Source organism: Balaenoptera borealis (assembly GCF_965194805.1).
Source record: "Balaenoptera borealis genome assembly, chromosome: 4".
NCBI classification, from domain to species: domain Eukaryota; kingdom Metazoa; phylum Chordata; class Mammalia; order Artiodactyla; family Balaenopteridae; genus Balaenoptera; species Balaenoptera borealis.
Window position 1 is genome coordinate 132,709,797 of NC_138861.1, and position 24,676 is coordinate 132,734,472.

General features: G+C 40.0%; 1 long non-coding RNA gene across 1 annotated transcript in view; it reads right to left on the reverse strand.

Annotated features, from left to right (window-relative positions):
- The window catches only part of LOC309628400, a 723,103-nt gene that overhangs the window by 106,838 nt on the left and 591,589 nt on the right, over nucleotides 1-24,676 (reverse strand). The window lies entirely within an intron of this gene.

Here is a 24,676-nt window from a genome sequence, read left to right on the forward strand (position 1 = left end):
TAAGCATGAAAGACAGGGATGCGGCCAAGCCTTGGGAACAGCTGGCAACGGTAATTTCCCCTAGCACTGAATTTCCCTCTTCTACCGCTGTGTTTTTCTTTACAGTGACACCTTCGTTGTCCCTCATTGCAGGCCAGATTCATTCCCTGTGGTGGTGATCTCACTACTGCAACTCTTGTCTAGCAACTTTATGCTTTCCACAAAGGAGAGGGATCAATGAACTTTCAAAGCTTTGGTTTAAAAAATTCTTGAGAAGTTCTCTGATCATACTGACTTAGACCAGGGGTCCATTTCTAGATCAGTCAAGTGTGGCCATTGGGAGAGGGTCATGTAAAAATGTGGTTTCTCTTGAAATAGCTACAGGGGTTGAGATGGGGAGGGCAATTCTGGAAGTAGAGTTCCAGAATGCCAAACCGTATGTATCCTAGAATTATAGGCGCCATGATAGAAATCTGATCGGATATCATTGAGGGCATTAAATCGGGCTTATTCCACTTAGGGGAATCAGTCAACTTTTACAGGGAAAATGTGATACTTTAACGTGGCTTTGAGACATATATATTTATTCTTCATGTAGATGATGGGGTTTGGGTTGGGAGAGTGGGAGGAGGGTATAGGACTGGTGAAAAAGGAAGTCTGGAGAAGTAGGTTGGGACCAGAACAGTGAAAATCTTATATTTCATGTTCTGTCCTGTAGACAAATAGTAAAAGATATGTTTTGAAAGAAACACCCAAAAGTTCCTTTAGAATGTTTTCCAGCTGAGGGAAGGAAACCATACATCTCACTGTTTTTCTTCACAGTATGAATTTAAAAGACATAATTTTCTTAAGGCTGGCATTTTTTGTTTGTTTGTTTTTTGTTTTTTTGTTTTAATTTATTTATTTTATTTATTTACTTTTGGCTGCGTTGGGTCTTTGTTGCTGTACGCAGGCTTTCTCTAGTTGCAGTGAGCTCGGGCTCTAGAGTGCAGGCTCAGTAGTTGTGGAGCACGGGCTTAGTTGCTCTGCGGCATGTGGGATCTTCCCAGACCAGGGCTCGAACCCGTGTCCCCTGCATTGGCAGGCGGATTCTTAACCACTGAGCCACCAGGGAAATCCCAAGGCTGGCATTTTGAAAGAAGGCTTATGCGTGTGTATTTAAAAGAAGTATATGTGAAATTTTATAGCTTTTTAATAAGGTATATTAGCATATAGACTTTGTAATGTTGGGGAGTATCATTAAAGATACTAGAAATATGGCCTTGATACTAGTGTCTGAACTTTGGAGGAGAGAGAAGGAATGGATTAGAAGGTGGGGAAAGTGGGAAAAGCAAGTTAGACTGAGACGGGGGGTTGGAAAAGATGGGCAGAAGATAAAGATCCAGTATTAAACTGGAAATGGAGGCCACTTGCAGGAAGAAGTGGTTCTAGGAACAGAAAAAATGGTTCCACAGGTAGGTAGAAAGTGTGAGTGGTAACAATAAGGTATATCGGTATTTCTAAGCCTATACATTAATTCCAGAATTGTATTATTGGAATCAGTTGAACCTGAGAACTGGCATTGACAGTCCATGGTATTAAATTATTGCATTCTTATTAAGCTTTTTGAGTTAGGGCTTGCAAATATTAATAACTGCCCAATTAATTAGGCAGCAATCATGAAGCCAGGAGCCTTGACTTTTATGTCTTTCAGTGTGGCTGCCTCAGTATTAAGCACATAGGAACACCGACCTATTGATTGATTTCTAGTAATTTTGCAAGTATATCTTACAGGGTATAGTACATATACTTAGCTAAGATACATTTATATTAACTTCTCAACCTGAAAACTAAATTTAAGTAACCAGGATTTTCTCTAAATAGTGGACTGATTTCTTACCTTTACAATCAGTGCAGTGATTTTAAGACCACTCGAGACCAACAACATAGTGTGTGATTAGATATTTGTTTTTGGTTTGGGGAAGATTTGCTTAAAGTGGACCAGATTTCAGAATGACAAAACAAGTTTCCCTGGCAAGTTTGGTATCAAACTTTTGTTTTGTTATACTTGATTATGTACTTTGGCTGCATAAACCAAATATATGTTCCAGTCCAATTTAGTCTGTGCTCAGAGCGATTCTCCTTATTTGTCCAAAAGTTTCGGAACTAATTTTTTTTTTTTTGCACTCACTCTGAGCATTCAGTCCCCTATGTAGTTCAGGGACAACAGACATCCCAAGGATGTGGGTTTGACTCATGACTTTTATAGTGAAGAAGCAGGACATGCTATTTTAGTCATTTTCAATGGTGGCAAGTTGGATGCCAGATGTTTCAAAGAATAAAGTATCCTACTCCTAGGGAACCACGTGCAATGTAGATGTGTTTTCCGACATAGATGAAAGAAAAGTCACTCGGACTTCTATATGCTATAGGTTAAGCAAAATGCTTCCTGTTCATTGTCTATGCTTCCAGTGAGCTCATGTCTCTCATGGAAAAGTCTTTAGCATATTCTGTATTTTGCCTGAGAGAAAAACGGCTTTAGAATCTCAGGTTATATCCTATGGAAATGGAAAAACAACCCAGTCTTTCCCTCCTGCTGCAGGGAAAAACCCTGTTCTTCCCTAGTGTGTTTTTATCCCTGGTGTGTCTTCTTTTTCACTCATAGAACACTTCCCTGCTGACACCTCTGTTCACCAAATGTGTAGAGGTGTTTTTCCCCACAACAAGTGATTGCCTGTGACACCAGCTGGGTGTCCTACAATTTAAGTCAATTCTGACACTCTCTACCCGGAGACAGTGTCACATCCCACAGGTTAAAGGCCCAGTCCCACGAGATTGACCTTCCCCCTTCACCCCGTCAGATGTCAGTCACCAACTCAAGTTACCACCTGTTCATCTGACCAGCTGGCTAGAGATCGGCGGTTCCAATGACCCTCTCCTTGGGTTGGACTAATTTGTTAGAGTGGCTCACAGAACTCAGGGAAACACATTTACCAGTTTATTAAAGGATATGGTAAGGGATACAGAGAAACAGCCAGATGAAGAGATGTATAGGGCAGGGTCTGGGAGGGTCCAGAGCATAGGAGCGTCTGTCCTGTGGAGTTAGGGTGAGTTGCCCTTCCAGTGCGATGAGTTCACCAACCTGGAAACTCTCTGAACCTCGTGCATTTGGGATTTTATGGACGCTTCACCTAGGCATGACTGAGCATTAACTCTATTTTCAGCCCTTCTCCCGTCTCAAGAGAATGTGGGGCGTGGCTGAAGATTCCAAGCTCCTAATCATGGCTTGGTCTTTCCTGTGAGCAGCTCCCATCCCAGGAGCCCATCCAGAGTAGCCGCATTAGAACAGAAGACACTTCTATCCCCCAGCAAATTACAAGGGTTTCAGGAGCCCTGTGTCAGAAACCATGGTTAAAGACCAAATATTAGAACAAAAGATGTTCCCAGTCTCTAATCACTTAAGAAACTACAAGGGTTTCAGGAGCTCTGTGCCAGGAACCTGGGCAGAGACCAATATATATATTTTCTATTATCTCACACTTACTCACAGCTCATGGATTCAATTGTTTGACACAGGGACATGGTGAGTCAAAAATAATTTTCACAAAAGAGAATTGCATTATATGCTTAATTTACAAAACTATTTCGGCAAATCATACAATTAAGGCAAAAACCAATTTTTTTTGGCATGAATTCCTTCTGCATTTGTTAACTGGTTTTCTCAGTATTCCTGTTGGTTATATGAATCACGGGATTCCCAATTATTTGATATTTGTGGAGTATGAAGTTTAATGTATTTAGACTTGAGAAAAGTCATCCAACAAGTGAGTCACAAGTGAGAAATATCCAATACAAATATGCTATTTCCCCTAAATTCTGACTAAGAAAAAATAAATATGTTTATCATTTTTTCAATTATTTTAACAAAGGGTCATAATGACACACTAATTGAATATGAATATTAGAGTTGGACAGTTTCTAGAAATTCTCTGGTCCAAGTCGTTAATTTTCAGATGAGAAAAGCAGAACTAGAGAGTTGACCTTTTATGTGCCTATTCATCTGCCCAGGGATGTGAGCCACTCATATGCCAGAGAAGTCCTGTGACAGCCCATCACCAGACTCATGGCCACAAACACCATCATCTGTACACTGGGTGTTGTCATGTGCCAGACACCATACGTGTCTTATTTCATCCTTGCAATAATCCAACGAGGTCCTTAACACTATTATCTCAGTTTAATAGGAAAAGAGAAGGAAAGAGTGAGAGAGAGAGAGAGAAAGGAGAGTTAGAGGGATGAATTCACTTCCTCAATTAAATGATGAAAGAGCTTTGGATCCTGGTCTCCCTGACTTCAAAATCCTGTCTGTTGTCAACCATTCCGCCATTAAATAATGGTGCTATGGTGAACCAGTTGTCAAGTATGGAAGGTTTAAAGCAAGTGTGTGACAAGATCAATGCAGAATTTTTGGTGGAATGATCTAAACTGGGTGTGTGATTCTGGAGGGGAAGAGACTATTTGCATATGTGCTGGAGCTCCTTCGAGTGGAGAATGTAGCCTATCTCCTACTTTATTAAGTGCGTTCTCTGCTTTAATTATCCTGGTGCCTGTCCGCAGAGTCTTTCTCATTCTCCTCCCTGCTGGCAACCCAGGTTTAGAAGGAGGATGGAGGAGATGAGCAGATGAATAAAAATAAGCAGGAAACGTTGCACTGATTCGTTCTATAAACAGTTATTGAGCAAATACATGTGCCAGATACTCTTCCTCTTCCTGACCTCATAAGGCTTACATCTGTGTGTGTGTGTGTGTGTGTGTGTGTGTGTGTGTGTGTGTGTAGGATGCATATAAACAAGGAACTTTATTTGACTGTAAATAACTTTTCCCAGGAGTAGCTCCTTATATGAATGAACACGTTTGGGGAATACGGATTAATATTTAGATGTATTTAAAACTTTTTTTTTCACTAAGTTTCTAATGCTAAGTTCCAAGGCTGAACTTTTGATGCCGATGATATTGGTGCTGATCTCTGATCTCTTAATTGATCAAAGGCCTTGCAGTACTGAAATGGCTGTTCTCAAAAAATTGTTTTCAAACCTCTCTGAAGCTCCACGGACACTTCATTTTTGTATATGTTGTACCTGTTTGCTGAAAAATCCATCCTGTAGATGGCTAAAAACTCCAGGGTATAGGCTGGGTGAGAAAAGTGAAATAGGATGTGGTATGAGAGTAACCGGCAAAACAAGGGAGAGGAAGTTTTTCCTCTTTCCCCTAGTTTTTCTTCTGCTTGGGAATAAATATGCAGGAAACTCTTATGTCGATGGCAGCTTTAGCTTTTTTTCTTTTCTTTTTTTTTTTTAAAGCTATGGAGATATTTATAAAACACAAACAAACTGCATCTGGAAACATTTCGAGCTAAGGCACTGTAAAAAATGTGTTGGATGATATATTGGGAGGAGAGTTGGTTTAAAGTAACACTAAAACTCAGAGTGAGATAGTTTATGTCTCTGTTGTATGTCTGGAGGAAAGAAGTCCAATGGTATTAGCAAGGCTGTGCTCTATGAAGCCTTTAGGGATCTAGGTGCCTCCTAGCTTGACATTTCACCACCTGCTTAAGCTCCAGCCATCATGCCACTCTTCAGGTAGCAGGTGGAAGGAGGTGGAAGGAGAGAAGCCCATTCTCTCCCTTTAAGGATATTTATCATAAGTCCCACATTACTTCTGTTAAGATCCCTCAGGCCAGAATTTAAACAAATGGCTCTACCTAAATGCAAAGTGGCTGGGAAAAAGAGTGACCAAATGCCCAACTAGCTCAGGAATTCTATGACTATAGAAAACAAAAGGATAGCAAGGGATAGCTGTACTCAGTTAACTGTACAGATAACTGTACCAGTTTCTGCCCCAGATGACTCTCACTCTTTTCTCTGCCCCAAGTTCCACATGTCTATAATTTTAAATCCAGAATGAACATGGTTTCAATGAAATCTATTCTTTCCCAATTGCTTCTGAGATGCAAAACACCTTTCAATGCCCTGAGACACACTGTGGCCTGAAGCTGCTATTAGGAAAAGAGGAATAGCAAATGGATTTGCAGCTTGCTCTGGGCCCACTGAAATTTCACAGACACCGTAGCAGCATCTCTGCATGACCCGCTCTTTTCAGAAGGATGCCTTTAAAGTTGCAAAACAATTCAGGTTCCTTCAGGCACCTGGAACCCTGGTGCGCCATTGCCTGACTCACTTCAAATTGAGAAACAGTTGGGACCTGGGACCAAAACTCCTGCTGCCTGACCTCCGGAGGATTTTCCTTTTTGGAGTTTTAATAGGTGTCATCAGCCCAGTAGGGGAGACTCTTGGCAAACCTGAGGCTTTCTCCTTCCAGAAGCTCACTGATACTGCCTCTGTGAAAGGGCCAAATTTTTCAGTGGGAAAAGAATTTTAAGAAGTATCATGAAGTAAACTGTTTTGCCGTGCTCTGAATATTGACCCTTAGTAATAAAAGCTTCTTACATTTTCAAACATGGCACTGAATCACCTCTTTAAATAATTAGCAAGTAGGGAGACAAGGTGCAGGCGTTCACTTAGCTCTTTGAAAAGGAAAACTTTAGTGGACTTAGGCACACTGGGAAAAAGTGAATCAAATAGAGGTGCATTCAAGTTAAATACTGGGATTATTTTTTCAAAGGTTTTATATGTGTCTGCCCACATAGAGGAGATTTATTCTTAGGCATTTTTCAAGTTAAATATTTGCTACCTTTAGAGAGTAACCCTGTCCTTCAATTATTTTTTTTTTCTCAGTCTCTTCCCTCATCCACTTTAAAAATGATCCAAACGTTCCCCTCACTGAGTGTGGGAAGGCAGAGCAGAAAGAGGGAAAGAATGACAGAAACTCAGTGAAGGTCATCAGAGACTCCTGCCAAGAAGCATCTTGAAGAGGTTAATAATGCTCAAACGTTAATAATGCCTTTACCTTGAAGACATCCAGCTACTGTGCGGAGCTTGAATTATCCATCTAAAAGCAGCAATTCAAAGTTTAATTGTCTACGCGTAATACATAGAAATATTTGTCTGGACCAAGTTCATTCGCAGATGTTGGTCAGTTTTCTGAGTTTTAAAAAGTGTTACTCATTATATCATGTGGAACCTCCGTTCCTTGTCCTTTCCAGCCATAGTTATATTGGTTTCCAAATTCAGAACTGTGACAGCATTCCAGCAGAATATCCAAAGTTGTTTTTACGGTCTTTGACAGAGAAGAAAAGAAAACATATTGGGTAAAGTATGAGAGAATTCTCCTTCTCCTAAATTTCCTGCCACCAAAAAGAAACAAAATGAAGAAACAAAGGGACTAGAAAATAAGTGTGTGTCTGGGAATCCGAAGGATACATTTCCTCATAATATACCTGTTTCAGTAAAAGCTTGCACGGGAAATGTTTGCCTGTTCCTCAAATGTCGTAGCTTTCCTTTGGTCTCTCTTGGTGGATCCAATTTCTCAGCAGTATGATGTATTCCTTGTTGTTTCTAGTATTTTCAATGGACAAGAGTCATCTGGTACATAATCCATGGCTGGGCTGGAGGCTGGGCACAGCTGGCCACAGCTGGCCACAGCTGTGCTGGGGTAGCCTGAGAACTGAGCTGTTCATATAAGGTGGTTTAAGAAGGTATTTGCAAGTGAGCAGACAGCGGGCTCTGGGCCAGTCTCAGCTGCTGATGGGGGTCAGCCTCCTGAGGGCACGACACTGGTCGTTGGTGGTCACAGAGATGGAGCTGAACAGAAAATGGCACGTTCACTGCCCTGAAGGCTGGTGTCACCGCTGACTCTCGACCTCTCTGGGGTCAAGTCGACGTGCCTCGTAGAGTGAAAGGCCACGCCCTTTTCATTCCCGCCTTTTAAGGCTTTTCGCCACAAATCCCTCTTCGGAGAAATCTTAGCAGTGGCACTGTATTTTCTTTAATATTTGAGTGTGTATTTATAGGGACTCTTTAAATAATTTGTGTGTGATTGAGTCTGAAAAGCATGTAATGTCTTGTTCGGGGAGAGCTAGTCCTCAGAGGATGAAAACTAGTGCCAAATTGTCACTCTGGGGCGGCAGTAGATCAGGAATTATTAAGATGAACAGGACAGAGAGTAGTGAATTGGCAGGAGGGGCTTGGTTTGGTTTGGTTTTAGACAGGCAAGGGAAGGAGCTTGAATTCACAGAGTAAGATAGCCCTGGATGTCAGAGATTAGAATGGGAAAAGGTCAAATCCAGAGAAGAATCATCAATAGCAAGAATTTTTCATTCCTGAGATATCAAAATAGGTGGGGTCCAGGCTCTAGAAGATGTCAGGGTGTAGCACGGAGGAGACAAGCTTTTGGCAAAACGGAGGATGTTTTCACTTTCCTTTTATGGACTTCTGACTACGTGTGGGTGCTTGTCGCCAAAGCGAGACTTGTGGGCTGTCCCCTCCTAATTTAACAATGCCAGAGGTAGTCAACCTTCTGGGAAGGACCTACACGCATCTATCTGAAGTTGGTCATGGCTTTGTGACCATCACTTATTTTGAAAGTTCACTGACAAATGAAGTTACTTTGGAACTCTACTTAAAATTCTCTCCCAGTATAAGCAGGGGATAATTTAAAATCATTTCCCATATTCTAAGACGTAGTTAAATTGTCACCTTACCCACTGTTTCTTCGGGGATTGAATGAGAAAGCTTTAGAGTAAAAATGAAAGACCTAAATTTTGGAGGACTTTCCATTAAGTTTAATGTCTTCTGTGGTATTGTAACATAGCATTTTCCTGAGACAGCTAAATAAATCATGCAGGATGGGCATGTAAAAGAAAATAGTAACAGGATATTGTAGTTAAGGAAAAAAGTCATGAAGATAAAGGTTGCCTAAGGTTGAAATTTCTTGGTGACATTAATGAAGATAGTGCAGCTTCAGCGATATCACTTAAACCAGATTGGTAGGACTGGACTCTGCTGTTTGTGTGTGTTGGGGGGATGGGGACCAGTCCTCTCTCTCTCTCCTTCTCACATGTGTCTTTATCCATCTTTTCAGGGCTGTTGGCAAATGAGTGCAATGAGTACGAGGAGAAGCTTGCTCTGTGGTTCTGGGGGCCCAAGGAAAGGGTTAGCCATCCAGGCCCAACTTTTGGCATCTTTCCTGACTAGGTCAAAGCCAACAGGGATAAGAGCCAAAGCTACCTCTCCCCTCTCAAAGGCTGCCAGGAGGGTCGAGGGCCTCAGGTAGCTCAGGCCAAGAATTTCCCCTCCGTGTCTGTCATGTCCATGGCATATAGTTAAATGATGTGGGCTGGCCATGCTCTCCCCTGGGCAGCAGTGTTTTTAATTGCTTCACCATACTTAACCCTCCGTCTCCACCCAAAGAACAATTTAACCTTCTTTTTGAGTTCCTGCTACAAAAAGGTAGGAGAGTTTCATGCATTTTTAGAAGTGAGTACTCACTGAGTGCTTTTTGTGTACGTGGTACCAAACTCTGAGCTGTGGCAGAGGAAGAGTTTATTTTTTTATTTTTTTATTGAAGTATAGTTGATTTACAATGTTGTATTAGTTTCAGATGTGCAGCAAAGTGATCCAGTTATATATATATGTATTCTAGGAAGAGTTTAAAAGACATTATCCTTACCCAGTGAATGTCCTTACCCATACCATAACATAAAGGTATGTACAGCACCGTAAGAGGGTGTGGAGGCAGTAATTGCAGCAGAGCTAGAGCTGGGAAAATTATAAAGACAAGTTTTATGAGAACCAAACATTTCACAGACCAAATTTTCATGGACTCTGGTGCCTGTTGTATTCTATGCACCTTTCCTGGTAGTATTGTAAGCCTTAGGGACGCAGGCATGGGTTAACATACATACTTATTCCTTTCCCACAGTTGTTTTCTCTTAATTTCATGAGGACACCAAAACTAGTGGGAAAAGGCCAAGGAGGAAACTCTTGGGGGAAAAATACCCCACACATAATACTTGCATTTCTGATGAGAAAACCCAAAGGGAAAAAGGTACTCAATACACAGGATGCTGGCAAAATATTTTACCAGGATGTAGTTTTGACCAGGTTACTATTTCCGCTGGGATAGAATGTGTTTTACTTTTTAAAAATTATCTCTTGATCTCCTTTATACACTCTCCATTATGGCCCCTTATGTAGAGATACGTACTACATGCTATTCTGCATTCATTTTAGGCTAGTTTGGAGAATTTCAGGGAGAACACATGCAATTCTCCGACCAGGCTTAGCTGTTGAGATCATAGAAATTCTTTTTTTTTGCCCCCAAATGTGAGTCTGAAGGCTAGAACCCTGACTGTTGGCACGTGACTAGCTTTCATGGCCCAAATAGTCCCTAGAAACGAAAGAAATGCATTTCCATAGTCACATGAATCAAACAGGGGACTTGGTTTTATTCCTTACTTGGGGACCACTTGACATTTTTTTTTTGTTCTAAGTGATGTGGCTTATACATAGTCCCGATGCATTCATTTTCCATCCTCACTTTCCTTCCTCCCAAAGTATAAAAGGAACATGACAAAATGATCTGATACTTGCTATAGATAACAAGATTCTCTCTATGTATCTTTGCCATAGAAAGGCCCACTGAAGAATTAGGCCTGGTGTATTTTTGTCATTTCGAGCAATTATGTTGAATGGCCCTTAGCTTTAGTTTTGGCTTTATAATGCAATGCATAGCCAAGGTGTCAATACGGCGACCGTGAGGAATCCAGATATCATTCTGCCTTAATGGCTATAACATGGTGTGAATGTGGAAACCAGAAAGTTCATTTTTGAAGTCTGAAAGCAGCAGAGAACAGATGAGGGTAACAGAGCAAAGCTTACTTCCAGCCTTGGCTACTTCTGGCAGGACATTCTTCTCTCATTACTTCATACAGACCAGATAGGAAGCAAGGTGTTCTGCAGATACGATTCTTGCTAATCAGAAGAGCACATCACCGTTATTAAAGACTTGCTGGCCATGTTCAGCTCTGTAGATTACAGAACTTCTCAAACTTCACCGTATCTGCAAATCTTTGGAGACTTAGTGGGTCTAAGGTGGAGCCCAGCTATTCTGCAATTTAATAAGCTCCCAGGAGATGCTAATGCTGCTGGTCTGGGGACCACACTTGGGTACCAAGGCACTAGGGCATGATGCTGAAGTGGCCCAGATGGCAGGTCTAATAACAATACCAACAGGTTAACTTATCTCTCATCCCTGAATCAACTGCACTCTGAGTCTTAGTTAACCTCCTTTTAAATACTTGCTGTTGGTCAAGAAGAGGATCTGGTGTTGACAGAAGAATGACAGGCCTAGGGCTAGAGGATGTATGATGGAATGGTCTCGGGGGACTGGGGGAGCCCTCATACTCCCATTCTCCTGTGATTCCTTAAGCTCTACCTGATAGTGAGTCATTTGTATTAACAAATAATACCTTTAAAATGTTAGATCTTAGTTTAAATTAGTTTCACTAGCTGGTTTACTTCTAACTGGAAACTGCTGATGGGAGAGATGGGTCATTGAGGAAAACCTGGGATAAAGATAGGAGTTTAAAGACTTGTGCAGGAAAAACACTCCTGCGTGTTTCCTTTACTCTCACCTTACTATCACACTTCACTTTATTTCTGACACTTCTGGTCCCTAAATATGTGGAGTTTTTTCCCCCGACACCAAGCAATTCTCTGACACCAGTAGAGTGTCCTATAATTTAACTTAGTTCTGACCCTATCTACCTGGGGATACTGTCAGATCCCACAAGATAAGGACTCAATCCCACAAGACTGACCTCCCCCGACTTCAGATGCCAACCGCAAGTCTTCTGACTGACCAACTGTAAGTCAGGGTTCCCATGACCCCCTTCTTGGGTTTGAGAGTTTGCTAGAATGGCTCACAGAACTCAAGGAAACATATACATTTACTGATTTATTATAGAAGGATACGATAAAAGATACAGATGGGCATCCAGATGGAAGAGGTGCCTAGTGCAAGTAATGAGGGAGGGAAGCTCGGAGCTTCCATGACCTCGTTGGTGCACCATCCTCCTGGTCCTCCGTGTGTTCAGCAATCTGGAAGCTCTCTGAACTCCATCCTTTGGGGATTGTTATGGAGGCTTCCTCACATAGGCATGATGGAACATTAATTCAGTTTCTAGTCCCTTACCCTCTCCTGAAGGATGGATGGTGGGTGTGCAGCTTCCAAGCTTCTAATAAGCATGGCTTAGTCTTTCTGGTGACCAGTTCCTATCTGGAAGCTATCTAGTCACCTCATTAGAACAAAAGACACTCCTATCGCCCAAGAAATTCCCAGGGATTTAGGAGCTCTGTGCCAGGAACTAAAGGAAGAGACAAATATATATAGACCAATATTTATAGAAATGTGTATACACGCGCGCGCGCACACACACACACACACACACATTCTTTTGCTATTATTTCACAGAACTGGAACAAATGAGGAAAGGTAGTTTTGGAGTATGTGGCATTTCAGAAAATAGTTGATCTGTAAGGGGCAAAGGACAGTCCAGGAGAGAATAGGAGTGTGTGCTGGTTGGTCTGGTGAGGACTGGGGCATCCCGGGGGCCCAGCTTGGGTGGCTAGTCCTGGAACAAATGGATGACATCACCAATGACCAGCTCAAAATGCACATTCCATTGATCACGAACCAACTGTATCATCTTCCTTTATGGGAAACAGCCTAAATTAAAAACAAAACAAAAACTCCCTGAAGGAAACATTCTCCACCTTTTATTTTCAGATGTATTTCTCCCAGTTTGGCTACAAAGAAAAGATTTCTCACAGTGTTTATACCTGCTAGGAAATTGGGAATTCCAGAAACCTCACAGTGTCCAGATCAGTTTTCTTTCCAAATCTGGGATGCAGCACTCTCTTTTGAACGACAAAGAGAGGTCAATTATCAGATTTGTGCATTTATACTGGTTTTATGTCAGTGGTACCAGTGTGACTTGAATGCTTGTGAAGAATGCAGTTTCCTAGAAACTGCATTTAAGAAAAACACTTAAAAATATTTTGACCATTGTATGGTTGGGATTTTTAGCCTCAATGGATCTGATGTACTTAATGGGCATGGAATTATTCCAATTGCACCATAATCTCAAATAAGTTGATTTTTTTTTTTTAACAGCAAATTGTGAGAATGAGAAGCTTGGAAGGGACGGTAGGGAAATGATAGGTGCTATGTGCCTCTTTATTGTAACTTATTATGTTTAATCATTATAATTACACTAGTGCATAACTCCCTTAGGGTCAAAGACCAGTTAATCTAATGGAATAAGAATTAGGAAATCAGGGCCCTGATTACTATCTGAATTTCTACCATTTAATTACATCAGCTATATCACAAAACATTATCTAATGCTTGGTGAACATGGTCCATGATCTTTAGTAGCTGTGTTTTAATAATAAAGATTTAAAAGTAACAGTTACCATTTATTGAAGATAAACTATATGGCTAGTACTACTTTAGGTACATTACAATCTTAGCTCATTTATGACTTTCTTAATAACCTTTTTTCTGTAAAATGATGATAATGTTGGCCATTGGTTATAGCCTGCATGTATGTAATGCTTTATATTTTTAAGAGACCTTCCCTATATATTTTCATTAACCTATTCAGTTTTTCATGAAGTAGTTCTAATTCCCTGATACAAAATTTTGCTGAGATTTCATAGAGAATCTTGACTGTGAATCAAAACCTCTTTGCATCTGGGGTGGAGAGAAAAGTGGAGATAGCATTGCTTTTTCCTTTCCAATTCCAACCGTGAAGAGTGAGACAGGGGTGTCTGTGTGGAGCCATTGGGCTGAAGATTTTCATCTACAAACCAGGTATTTGGGTTTCCTTCCACATTTTCCCCATTTCTGCTCTGCCTGTGGACTTAAGTTTCACCCTCTCTATGGTACTTTTTTTCTTTCATTTTGTCTTTTTTAATTTGTTCAAGTCATGTTGGTTTAGATCTTCTGGTAGTTGGCTTATCTTGACACTGACTTTGACCAGCTTTTAAAAACTCTCCTAATATTGAAGACAAATGCAGTTACCATTTAGATGATAAATGGCAGCATGTTTCACATAAGGAGGCCTGGCAGATATCCATTATTGAGAATTTAATAAAATTACCTGTAATCATATTGGCAGAGCAATTTCTTAGGGCCATCTGCTTATTTATTTAAATGATTTTTTAAAAATATACTGAACTAGATACTTTTCTAGTAGCATTTCACCTGTATTGGACTATTTTTTAACTCTAAGGTATATTTTATATTACCTGTATATCACATCCCATTATCATCCTAGGATAGGATCCCCCAGAGTAAAGGTATCTTTTTTACTAAATCACTCTGCTCATTTTTCTATGGGCCGTGAGTTATCCTTCTACACATAAATGGCAAGGTAGCATTGCTTATATGCTAACCTCTGTCCTTGTGAGATGCCTGAACCTCCTTTTTCAATATTTTCCTGAAGTTTTTCTTTCATAAGGATAATACCAAGAATTGTGAGCTTCCTGGTAGGCTAATAATCTGGTGCTATTTAAACCAATTATCTGTCCATCATTTATTTCATGGGTTGAGAAGAACCAGATTATGCTTTAATGAAAGTTGTACTAAATGCTATGTGATATCCTGGAGATCTTGGAATAGTTAATGAGTATTAGTGGAAAAACTGGTGATTCGAATAAAGTCTGTGGTTTGGTTAATAGTATTGTACTGATGTCCATCTCTCAGCATTGACAAATGTACCACGGTTCTGTCAATGTTAACATTCGGGGAAACAGGGTGAAGCTACAAAGGAATTCTCTACTCTTTTTGTGATTTTTCTGTAAATCTAAAATTATTCCAAAATAAAACAAACATTTAAAAAATCCCAGCCCTCAAATTGTATGCCTTTTCTTTATCTTCAAAATAAATTTATTATATGTTTTGAACACAACATAACATTTTAACATCCTTGGAATTTTATTTTATTTCACAGTTTGTCACGCATTAAGAGAGAATATTCACCAATGACACTCATTAAATACAGGAGTAGCTTACATGAATAGAACGATAAAGTCTTATAAAAATACCTATACAAGTTTTCCCCCCACCCCTGGATTATGTCAGCTAAACATTTGCGACATCTTGGCTTTTCTTACTCTAGTTTTCTTTTGTGTGATATTCCAACATCTCAGAAAATGCACTAAAGAACTGAACCCAGATAATAGATAAAAAGTTTAAGGTATGGCTTACATATGGAGGAAATTTTAGACAATATTAAAAATGTGAGAAAACATGGGTTCCAGACGAAGAACACTAGTAGACAAGGTCCCTAGTAATTGACAATATTTCTAGGTTTAGGTAATGTGCTCCCAGCATCTGGTACATGCTGAGAGGTTAGGAAATTTTGGAACTGTGTAAATTGGGGTTCGCAATTTTATTTTGTCTTCCTACAAAAAAATGTGTTTCCTGATTGGCTCAAGATGATAATTGTGGGACTTCAGATTTTAACTAACAGATGAGTCAGATATTTATTTTGGTGCAGGAGATTCTGAGGTCCTTAAAGCCCACCCCCGAGGCAGTCTCTTATTGAAGATGGAGCCTATAAGGAAAACACCGACTAACAGGTGTAGAGAGATCCAGCACTGGTTTTTGTCTTTGGAGACAAATCTCTTCCCACACAGTGGAGAGTTGTAACTAGACACACAAAGACAGGAGAACTCCTAACCTCGGCAGACATAACCAACCATAACACTGTCACTGTGTAAGAGGGGAAGAGGTGCTCTCGAGCCAGGCTGTCCTGGATGCAGCCGTCATTGTGGTGGGAACTCACCCAGTGACCTCTATACATGTTTAATCTTTCCTGCCACATAACCTATTTCATGACCAAGGACATAAATTAGAATGACTGACAAGAGAAATTATGAAATCTGTAATTAACATTAGGCATTTTTCTATCATGAGTAAGGATTTTTGAGTCAAAAAGAACTGGGTTTTTACCCTAGCTCTACCATTTGCTCTCTCTAGGACCCTGGGCAAGGTACTTACCCATCTGAGCTTCAGTTTCCTTGCTTCTAAATTGCAGATTACAATAATGCCAATTTTATAGGATCGTTTTGTGGGCTACGAGAGCAAAGTGCCAAGGCCAGCACATGGCACCAAAGAACCCGTGAGAACCCGTTGTGTGTTCATTCTCCCCACTGGCTCTGAGCTCTCTGTAGTTTAACTGAGGAACATGAAGGGCTTCGTGTGCACATGAACACACGTGTGTGCACATATAGACAGCTCCCCCAGGCTTTGGCCATACGTGGAGTTCCCATTCCATTTCTGATTTTCTCTGAGACCGTATTCATTCTCCTCCTCCTCCCACTTCCTTCCTCCTTCTGTCACCAATACCTTCCTTCGCTCCTTTTTCTTTCTTTCTCTTCCTCCCTTCCCCCTCCCACCCCAACACTTTTCTTCTGTCCTGCTCCCCGCTCTCCTCCTCTCTTTCTCCCATTCCTCCTCCCAGGGTTTTCAGACTTCTTAACAACAGGTACGATGGGGAATGTTCACACATATAAAGGAACTAGGATTAAACCTCAATGCTTAATTGCATTGTTGAAAATTCCAGACATTTCTTTTTTTATAAAAAAAGCTGCCTAATACTGCATTAGAAGCAAACTTAGTCCTAAAGCAGCCCACTGACTGTAAGTAACACAAAAGCAAACAACGCTCCTCCCCTCCAACCAAAATGGCCATTCAAAAGAGAAGGATGTTTGAAAAAGAATATATATGTTCCTGGATCACTTTGCTGTACACCTGAAGCTAATACAATGTTGTAATTGAACTAAAATATAAATTTTTAAAAATGGTTAAAAAACCAACAAAACAGGAAGATGTTGTGTCATTACTTACTACCTGTAGAAAGACCACACCACCCCTTCTGTGGCCACATGCTGGACTATTTTCAGAAATAGTACGGTAGTTGATGACTTTGATCAGGTTTTTATTTTTATTTTCCCACATAGCTAAGGGTGTCCTAATCTCAGTCTTAGGGGAATGAGGCAAGTTTTCTGAAATATTCTTATCCTCTGATTTTTCTGAAGGCTTCCATGATCCTCATTTCATTTTTTAGTTAATTTTTGATTACAAAACAAATACCCCTCCCTCCCAATCTCCAAAACTAAACCATAAAGGAGATTATTACAGGGTTAGGATGAGGTCATTTGGAGGAGAAAGCCCCGTGTATAGAAGGGGAGAGGGCTTGGTGAAAGGGGTCTCATTTATGGGGTGACCGGCTGACCCATGTCTGAAGGCACGTTTAGGACTATGCAGTCTTAACTTCTGCAGGGCTTTTAAAATCCCTGATGTGTTCTGAGCTCACAAAACTCTGACATTTATTTGTTAGAAAAATCTTTAGTTCAAAAGAGCTCAACTTATTCTCTAATTTCTGAAATTGACTGCAGCGTGACTTCGGGTTAGAAGCTGTCGTCCCAGTTGTGGACGTCTCTTAGGTCTTCAAGGAGCAGGTCCCAGATGTTTGATGAGGGCTGGACGATTGATGCCTGCTTCTTGGTGCATATGTCAAAATTTTTAAATATTATCAAGTGTTAGGTGCAACATTGCTCTTTAAGATCCTTACAGATAATACAAACAGAGAAATTCAGACCATTCGGATGAGTAAAAATGTAGACTATCTATACTTGTAAAATAGTTGACTTTACATCCAAGAAAAGATATAAGTGCTTTCAATAAGCTGGTGAATGCAGAGGGAGAAAGTGCCTGTTTAGCAGAGGTAAGGAAAGTAACAAATTACCAGGAAGGGCGTGCTTCCAGTGCTAAAATGAGAATTGGGTTAACTTCTCTGAGAACAGAGGGCATGGTGGCATGGATCGTGAGAACAGAGGGCATGGTGGCATGGATCGTGAGAACAGAGGGCATGGTGGCATGGATCGTGAGAACAGAGGGCATGGTGGCATGGATCGTGAGAACAGAGGGCATGGTGGCATGGATCGTGAGAACAGAGGGCATGGTGGCATGGATCGTGAGAACAGAGGGCATGGTGGCATGGATTGTGAGAACAGAGGGCATGGTGGCATGGATCGTGACTTGGGGGAAAGCTCAAGGAGAGTGGGGACTCTGTCTAGATGGAAACGGGACCAATGGTGGGAAGGAAAGGAACTACCTTTTGTTTTCTGATATCATTTATCAGGCCCTTTGTGATGAATATGGAGATTGGATGCCTAGATCCCCTTCAACTGAGAGCCTGTGGCCCAGCCACTGGGAGAGCTGGTCACAGGCAGCCGTCAGGGATTTCCTCAGCTGTACAGAGCCACCTTGCCTAAGGTCACACCCTTCCCAGAGTGGCCGGCACCCTGGGAAGCACCCTGATCAAGCATCAGGTATAAAAGTCCAGCCATTTCGGCCTTACCTGGGGAAATTCCAATGGCTCATTTTAGCTCTAAAGCTCCCTGTGGGGTCAGCTGAAGCTGTTGGTCTGCATCAAAGCTCAAATTTCTCTATGTCTATGAGTCTATTTCTGTTTTGTAAATGAGTTCATTTGTATCATTTCTTTTTAGATTCCACATATAAGGGATATCACATGATATTTCTCTTTCTCTGTCTGACTTCCCTCAGTATGACAATCTCTAGGTCCATGCATGTTCCTGCAAACGGCATTATTTCGTTCTTTTTAATGGCTGAGTAATATTCCATTGCATAACCAACAAGGACCTACTGTATAGGATGGGGAACTTTGCTCAATGTTATGTGGTAGCCTGGATGGGAGGGGAGTTTGGGGGAGAATGGATACATGTATATGTATGGCTGAGTCACTTTGCTGTGCACCTGAAACTATCACAACATTGTTCATCGGCTATACCCCAATATAAAATAAAAAGTTAAAAAAAAAAAACCTCAAATTTCCCTCTGCCCAATCCTGCTTCCTTCCTCCCCCCGCCCCCCACCATAGGTGCTGATCCTAAGAGCACTCTCTAATAAATGTTCTACACTCTAACTCCCTCTCAGAGCCTGCTTCCTGGAGAACCCACCTGTGACACTCTTTCAGTATTCTGTGTTATTTAATCTTCCTAATAACTCCCCAAGGTTGGTATTTTTAGCTCTATTATACAGGTGAGAGGTTAAGACTTAGGTGAAATAACTCACCGGAAGTCACACATCCTGGCATCCACATTTTGGTCTTTTAACCACAATATCCATGCTCTTTTCAGTGTATCGTGTTGCCTGCTAAAAGGATTAGCAGTAAACACACAGCTTCAGGCATGTACAGTAAAGATTGGATAATTACTTGTGTGCCCTCATTTAGTCAACAGCTCTTTATTAAATACTCACCAGTGTACCAGAAATTTTAAAGTTACAGAAGGAAAAAACATGAACTGTGAGATGGACGTGCTATTTACATAAAGGGTTTGTAGACACTGGACAGAATCTTGCGTCTGCTCTGTAATGCCAGTCTTCAAGTCAAAGGTCAACTTGGACAGTATCTTTGAAGATCAGCCTTTCTCAGTTATATTTTGTTTTGGAATTATAACATTGAATTAGAGATTAAAGAAACTAATGGTGCATGAAGGTGAAACAGACAAATGTTGCCTTGAAAGACTCAGTAAGGACTGATGCTAAAAAACTGCTGCCAAACTAATTGGAACCAAGACAACTGTAAAATGTTGGAAGATGTATACACCTAGGAAAGATATGTGCTTATATTGTTTCTCAAATATGTTTAAGTTTTCACTTTAAAGAGCACAAGTGGAATGCATCTTAGATGATGCATTTTGATTATGATTCATTCTGGAAAGAAAAAGAATGGAATCATACTAAAAAAAAAATTTGGCCCAACATCAAAAGATTGGCAAATGAATATACATTTATATGTTTTGAGTTAGAACAAAATATTTAAGGTATGTACGCATCATTTTTTTGTGATTCCCTACTTTAACCAACTTTTTCTGTTGGCCACACTTACTGTTAAACTGTTCCACCATGTTTATTAAGAACATGTATCCTCAAAATAGTATTTCTCATAAAGAATATATTCAATAAAAGTTTGCTACATGAGTGAATCACCCAAAAATGTATGAGATGAAAATTACTTTATGAAATATATCATATAGAGTATATGCAAGTACCACATATAGATTTCTATACAATTTCTATTTTGCTTCATTGGGGACAGTATTCAACCTTTCTTCTTCTGGAATAAAGGTCAGATCCAGTCTTTCTTTGTTAGTGGCCTACTGAATGAATTTTGCTTTTTTACTTTTATTGTATTAATTTTTTAGTGAAACATTTAAAATAGTTATACAATGAGGCAACACATTTGGAAAGACCAACTTAGCTAAAATAACAGCAAAAACTTCCTAGTTATAAGCTAGTGTTGATCAGAACCAGAACAAAAACAAATTATTAATCTCATACAAAATTGCGACTATTTAACTTTTCCTATAAATATACTTACCCTTAATCTATAGTTAACTGCCACTTTACTCTGTCTTTTTTATCTTTGACCTTTCTCCCAAATCTCTGGATAGTAACATCCTTCATTTCTTTTTTTCTTTTTTTTTTTCTTTTTTAAGAGTAACCACCTCTCTTTTTAAATAAATAAATTTATTTATTTTATTTATTTATTTTTGGCTGTGTTGGGTCTTCATTGCTGCGCGCAGGCTTTCTCTAGTTGCAGCAAGCGGGGGCTACTCTTCGTTGCGGTGCATGGGCTTTTCCTTGCGGTGGCTTCTCTTGCTGTGGAGCACGGGTTCCAGGCACGCGGGCTTCAATAGTTGTGGCATGTGGGCTCAGTAGTTGTGGCACATGGGCTCAGTAGTTGCGGCTCGCGGACTCTAGAGCACAGGCTCAGTAGTTGTGGCGCACGGGCTTAGTTGCTCTGCTGCATGTGGGATCTTCCCAGACCAGGGATCGAACCCATGTCCCCTGCATTGGCAGGCAGATTGTCAACCACTGCGCCACCAGGGAAGCCCAACAACATTCATTTCTATTGTGGGCTCATCAGACTTTCCCACACATGTAATATCTTACTTTTAGAACTGCTCCATTTTTAACATGCAACTGCATAAAGACAATGTCCTGTCTTGGCTTTCCCTAGGTTCATATTGATTTTCCACATGTGGTGGAGTGAGAAAGCAAACATGAAGCCACAGAACTGTATTTGTCTTGGTGACCAAATGGCTTGGGTCAAGATCTTTAGTTGGAATTCCTTGCTATATCTAAAATTCCGGAACTTAGCCATGTTTGGTGAGAAAAAAAAGAACGACATTGGTAGTAGGTGGTATTTCTATTCTACAAAGACAGATTGTTTAAATAAAATTTACAGCATAAATAAAAGTATGAAGTTTGACTACACTGTTTTATAATTTAAATCAAGATTTAAATGAATCAAATGTAAAGAAATAAAATCATTAGGAATATAATGTTACTATCCCCACTAACATCAATATTTGGTATCATTATTTATCATTTTAAAGTTAAGTAGAAAAGAACCTTCATTTATCCTAAATCTTTTCTTAGGTCAAAACTTTTCATGGCTTATAGTTTAGTCTTGGTTGGTAATGGAAGAGCTTAAATTTCAAAATAATTCAATTTAAAAAAAAAGAACAGTTCCAGAGGTAATATCATTTGGCAAATATTGAGTAAATAAGCTGAATTTTTTTTCTTTAGGAATTATTTGTCTTTAATATATTAATATGCATCATAAATTTCCAAGAGAGTGAGGGATATAGTGTATAGTGTTTTATAAACATATGGAAATGAAAAGGAAGGCTCAGACAATAAATATCTTGAAGGATAAATTGATGTGACTTGGTGACTGATTAAATACAGGAAGTATGAAAAAGTGTAAACAAAGGTAAAAGATGTTGAAGTTGGAAAATTTAAAAAAATCTCTTTGCTATTTCATTGCTATCATTTGTCGAGCTGCTATTACGTGCCGATGAGGGACTGGGACTCAGAAATTTAAGTAATTTGTCTAGGGTCATATAGATGCTATGTGGTTGTCACAATAGTACAATCACAGTGTACTGAAATGATTGATGGAGAGATACCAAAGACATGTGAAAGGATGTGAAGTTCCTTTAATCACAAAGGATGTGGAAGCTTATGGTACCAATTACACAAAGCAGGAGGCAACACACTGCCCTCCCAGATGGAGGTACAGGTGCAGCCAGTGCATGTTACACGGTGTGATGGTTCTGCCAGATGAACTTTTCTTTCTTTCTTTTTTTTTTTTAAAATTCATATGACCATCTGCAAGTCACTGGTACAAAATAACGCCTCCAGATTCTTGAGTGCGTATTGTGGAACCAGGTGAATAAAAGGTCAGTTTCCCAGAAATGGCATCTCTTAGGAGGCCCAGGCTATAGGCCTATCTGAGGTTCATTCTTATACATAGTAACTGGTAGAGCCAGGATTGAACTCCAGATCTACTTTGTTTCAAAGCCCCAATTTTCCCTCTATACTTGACTGTTGATTTTGTTCATGGATGGAAGCGTGGTGAAGCCATTAGAGCACCACCACAGATATCGGATATTCCCTGTCTGTGTAATGGCCATGAAAAGCACGCTGTAATACTCATGTCTGTTTTGATTTGGTCCCTTTGTCACTTTCTGTTGCTGCTATTATTTTCTCTGCCTCTTGGAAATCTTATGAGGCTATTTCTGCCATCGCTCCCATCTTCATCTTGAGACTTCTTTTTTCTTTTTTTATGATGCTTAACCTTGATGCCCTTCATTCAGTGACAAAGCCTGTCTTCAGGGCTCCTTTCTTTGGTCAACACTCTGATGGGTGTGAGGCAACGTCCTCCCCTGTAGTGTTATGATACTTTTACCTTTCCTTTTTGTTTTTTTAAGCCATGCACAGGTTATTACAAATTTTTGAAACAAATATTCTCTTTCCTTCTGTTGAGAAACTTATACATGTCTTATTGGGAGGTGGAAGGATTTGGTAGATTTTCAAAATTGTCCAGAATCTTCTCTCCATTAATGACTTTTATTATGAGTATTTTCCTAATTCTCTAAATTGCATCTTCTTTTTTCCTTATAAAACTAACATCCATTGATCTCCTACTGTATGCTAGGTACTATGCTACAACATAAAGATAAATAAGAAAATATCCTGATCTTCAAGTGCTCAGTGTCTCAGAAGACAGATGTATACAAATAAATAATTGGTACAATGTGAAAAACGCAATGCTAAAAGGATGTTAAAAGTACTTGGGGAATAAGGAAGAGCTAGAGAAAGGGCTTAGTATTCGATGTGGGGCTTTGGGAAGTGAGCAGGAATTTGCTAGCTGGAAAAGAGAACAAAGGGCAAACTAGGCAGAGTGAGCTGTCCATGCAAATACATGGGGTTGTGAAATGTACATGGTACATTGGAGGAACAAACTGACTTCTGATATGCATGAAACACAGAATGTATGTAGAAGATGGAAAGCAGTGGTCATAGACCAGCCTTATATGCCATGCTAAAGAGTGGGGCTTAAGTCTGTAGGCCGTGGGAACCCTTTTTTTCCAGGTTCAGTCTTTGTACTAATAACCTTCACTGCGCCAAGATCTTCCCTTAGTTCCTGCTCAGTAGTAAAGCTGGGCAGACTCAGCAGTCAAGGCAGCATCTGATTTCAAGAAAAAAATGAATTTCCTTACCTTTCAATATTAGAAAAATTCCTAGCCTCTACCAAACAAACCAGGAGTGACTGTGGTAACATTTGTCAGGCCAGACCGGTTTCTTTCCCTATTACACTGCACAATTTTCAGAATCAGTGTGATTCCAGACATGGAATACTGGTTTGGTGAAGATGAGGGATTATTTACTAAAGCCTTTTTCTGAGTCTCTCTAGGTGACCCTTGGAAAGAGTCCTCTTCGTGAGTGTTTGAAACATTAGTGTAATCCTTGCCCTTCCCCAGATCATTAAGCATTTAGGTCTAAAACTGCTGCTCCTCAGAAACTAGGTACATTTTCTGTAAAGGTTGATCATTTTCCTTTCAAATTAATGAGTAAACATTTCTGCAATTTTTTTCAAACTTTATCTTGATAGTGTCTTTATAAATCCATTTCATTGCCTGTCCTGCTCACATCCTTTTTTAGGAAAACTTGTCATACCACAATCCTGGGAAAGCAACATGACCCCGTGACCTCCACTAACTTCCCAGTCATTGCATGAACATTTGACCCAAGGACAACGAATCCCTTTGCTCATCAGTGATAAAGCAAACATCTCTTTTTAAATTTTTTTTTTATTAATTAAGAAAGCTTGAGTCTGTGGACAGTAATGTAGACATTGATTCCTCCTATCCACTCTTATGTTGGAATAATCTTCCTTAAATTTCTTCCATCCTATCCCTTTTAGACGACTGAGAACACACACATACACACACACCCACTGTGTTTTTCTGATGTCTGTTCATTAATTTAGCAGATAGTTATTTTGCATTTCCAGTGTGTATAGTACTGAGTTTATTGTCACAAACCCTAATCCTGTAGGGCATGGTGTGGAGAATTTCTAAATAAACTTAATGTCTATACCTGTTGTTTCAGGGTGGTGGCACAAGTACAGATTAAATACTTCCCATATCAACTTATATTTACCATGTTATTAACATGAGGACTATTGTCTGCCTTAAATCAGGCGTGACTGTTAGCTTTGTATCATGACCAAATAAATGGTAAAGTGAGCTTTCTGCCAGGTGGAAGGGACATATACAACACACACACCTGCACACTCACTGTACGT